A 4,051-nucleotide genomic window follows, 5' to 3' on the forward strand; every position below is an offset into this window, starting at 1 on the left:
GACAGAAGTAGACAAGCCACAGAGTAAACGATCCCCGGAGAGCAGAGGCACCGGTAGCCATACCCTGCCTCAGACCGGTTTAACATTGCAGGCACCCCATGACATGAACCCCCACGGGCCAGAAACAGTGAACTGCGCCTATGCTCGCAGTCGGCTACGGTCGCTCATCACCCGGGCGGAAAAGGCGCAGCCCGCAAACCCACTCGCCACCGCGGCAATGCCCAAGAGCGAAGGGTCACCCGCAACGGCTCCTCCGAACGGGACCTGGAGCAGCCAGGATCCCAAACTAGAGAGTGCTCACAACGGTGCCCTCAAGGAAAGCGAGTCAGCAGTCCCCTGCGAACTGCGAGACCGGACCAGGCAGCCCCACCGTCGCTTAGACGAGACGCTCACTCGCTCAGACCGCTTCCCAGGGAGCAGCAGCGACACTGTGCAAACGAAAAGGACAGGGAGGTCTCACACACACATCAGCTGTCTTTGGGCCTGCCCGACACTAGGAGTAACGGCAAGAGCCCTGGGCTCCGGCAACTCGAGCAAAATGAGCTCGCCTCGCCCACAGACCCACTGGCTTGGGGCTCTGCACTGCAGCCAGACGACCCGGATCTCAGCTGGCCGTGCTGGAACTAGACTGTCCTTGTGTACCTGTACTGAGATACCTGGACTGATCATGTAAATGTACCACGCAAAAAGAAACGCAACTGTAATCCACCCAACAAATGTGCCAAGATGTAAATGTAAAACCCATGTGATGAACTTGAATGCAACTTGTATGTAACAGGCCATTAGCCTGATCTCTGTGTGGGGGGGAGAATGGAGTAGTCATGGACTCACAACCAGAAACCACTGGGACCTCCACTGGCAACAAATCTCATTACCAACCCACCCAAGCTAGAAGCAACCCTCCAATGGTCAACCAGAGCAAAGCCCAGGTCACCGTCAATGTATGAGTCAATTTGCATTAAAGACTTGGGGGGAAGTGATGTCATGTATGTAGACCATGTATACTAACTGTATAGGCACATAAGGTGTGCCACCAGAGGGCACTGCGGTGGGAGACCTGAGGGTCACCTGCCCAGGTGTGCAGGGCCCAGTATAAAAGGCTGCCCACCACGCTTGTGTCTCGCTCTGGAGTTACAATAAATGGCACTAAGGTCACAACAGCTCAAGTACAATACCAGACCTCGTGGAGTCATTCATAAGGGTATTAAAGACATAACAGGATGGAGGCCATTTCGGCCCATCGTGTCCGTGCCGGCTGACCAAGAGCCTAATCCCACTTTCCCGCTCTCGGTCCGTAGCCCTGCAGGTTACGGTACGTCAAGTGCACATCCAAATGTGGTGAGGGTTTCTGCCTCAACCACCCTTTCAGGCCGTGAGTTCCAGACCCCCACATTTCCCCTCAAATCCCCTCTAAACCTCCCGGTGTGGCGGCCCCCCGACCTGCATGAGACCACCAGCGGCAGGGCAGGACCATAAAAGGAGCGGCAAGCGGCCCTGGGAGCAGCATAGTGGTGTGCCAAGGTGAGGTAGGGCGCGATCTGGTGCAGGAGGGCGACGACAGCGAAGACTGATGTCATCAAGGTCCAGGTCGGTGATTGGAGCGTGGGCAGGTACAGCAGGAGCGGCGAGGTCGGGAGCGATGGAGCGGCGAGAGACTGTAGAGGGACGTGATCGGGGCCCAGGAGAGGCGAGGGCCCAGGAGAGGCGAGGGCCCAGGGGCAGCACGGACCAGCCCACACTGTGCGATATGTGGGCGCACTGGGTCCGTGCAGCAGAGCAGGTCTCCAGCCGTCCTGGTTAACCCTTGCCCCTGGACCGAGACCTCGCTCTGTCAAGCCCCGTGTGGTGGCTGGTGTACAACAGTCACCCCACGTTAAAACAATCCACCCACAGGCATCTTCCACCCTTCAGGATGTAGCTCGGGATCCGGAATATTAGGTCCTTCATTGAAACACCTGTGAACTTTTAGGCGTGGAAACAAGTCATCCTCGACTCGAGGGACTGCCTAAGATGGTGATGGTGAAACCTCCCCCCAATTATTTTCAATCTATGCCCCCTGGTTGTTGACCCCTCCGCCCAGGGAAACAGGTCCTTCCTATCCACTCTATCTAGCCCCTCATCATTTTATACACCTCAAGCAGGTCTTCCCTCAGCCTCCTCTGTTCCAAAGAAAACAGACCCAGCCTATCCAATCTTTCCTCATTGCTAAAATTCTCCAGCTCGGGCAACATCCTGGTAAATCTCCTCTGTACCCTCTCCAGTGCAACATCCTGGTAAATCTCCTCTGTACCCTCTCCAGTGCAACATCCTGGTAAATCTCCTCTGTACCCTCTCCAGTGCAACATCCTGGTAAATCTCCTCTGCACCGTCTCCAGTGCAACATCCTGGTAAATCTCCTCTGTACCCTCTCCAGTGCAACATCCTGGTAAATCTCCTCTGCACCCTCTCCAGTGCAACATCCTGGTAAATCTCCTCTGTACCCTCTCCAGTGCAACATCCTGGTAAATCTCCTCTGCACCCTCTCCAGTGCAACATCCTGGTAAATCTCCTCTGTACCCTCTCCAGTGCAACATCCTGGTAAATCTCCTCTGCACCCTCTCCAGTGCAACATCCTGGTAAATCTCCTCTGTACCCTCTCCAATGCAACATCCTGGTAAATCTCCTCTGTACCCTCTCCAGTGCAACATCCTGGTAAATCTCCTCTGCACCCTCTCCAGTGCAACATCCTGGTAAATCTACTCTGTACCCTCTCCAGTGCAACATCCTGGTAAATCTCCTCTGTACCCTCTCCAGTGCAACATCCTGGTAAATCTCCTCTGTACCCTCTCCAGTTCAACATCCTGGTAAATCTCCTCTGTACCCTCTCCAGTGCAACATCCTGGTAAATCTCCTCTGTACCCTCTCCAGTGCAACATCCTGGTAAATCTCCTCTGTACCCTCTCCAGTGCAACATCCTGGTAAATCTCCTCTGTACCCTCTCCAGTGCAACATCCTGGTAAATCTCCTCTGCACCCTCTCCAGTGCAACATCCTGGTAAATCTACTATGTACCCTCTCCAGTGCAACATCCTGGTAAATCTCCTCTGCACCCTCTCCAGTGCAACATCCTGGTAAATCTACTATGTACCCTCTCCAGTGCAACATCCTGGTAAATCTCCTCTGTACCCTCTCCACTTCAACATCCTGGTAAATCTCCTCTGTACCCTCTCCAGTGCAACATCCTGGTAAATCTCCTCTGTACCCTCTCCAGTGCAACATCCTGGTAAATCTCCTCTGCACCCTCTCCAGTGCAACATCCTGGTAAATCTACTATGTACCCTCTCCAGTGCAACATCCTGGTAAATCTCCTCTGTACCCTCTCCAGTGCAACATCCTGGTAAATCTCCTCTGCACCCTCTCCAGTGCAACATCCTGGTAAATCTCCTCTGTACCCTCTCCAGTGCAATCACATCCTTCCTGTAATGTGGTAACCAGAACATAAAGGAGGACAGAGAGTGAGGCGGAGCGGTTTAGGGAAGTGTAACGTATTTGCTTCATGGGTTCTTTGCTTAAGAATTTATAGCAACACATTGCTATTAAGAACCAGTTAGTTTATTAGCAAAGGTTTAACAATCACACTACACATTAGCGGTTCATCCACCGGGCTCACAACCACCTGCCCCATCGTGGATCCCCCGAACCCAACTGGCTGGGGTTTTATTGAGTCTTGGGAACATCACGTGACTGGCTAAGCCCCTCCCAACTCAACAGCTCGACAACTGTTTTAATTAATAGATGAAGCTGAGTGCCCCCTTAGTACAGGGACACTAGAACCCACAAATTAACAAATAAACTTTCAAGGAACCTTAACAGATCAAATTATAATTCTGTTCCCGGGGGTGATGACGCACTCCAGTCCCTCCGGCGCCCACCTCTCGCGGAAGGCCGCGAGCGTACCGGTGGACACCGTGTGCTCCATCTCCAGGGACACCCTGGCTCGGATGTAACCGCGGAAGAGAGGCAGGCAGTCGGGCTGAACGACCCCCTCGACCGCCCGCTGCCTGGACCGGCTG

The sequence above is a fragment of the Pristiophorus japonicus genome, chromosome Y (genome assembly GCF_044704955.1).
Source record: "Pristiophorus japonicus isolate sPriJap1 chromosome Y, sPriJap1.hap1, whole genome shotgun sequence".
Taxonomy (NCBI): Eukaryota; Metazoa; Chordata; class Chondrichthyes; family Pristiophoridae; genus Pristiophorus; species Pristiophorus japonicus.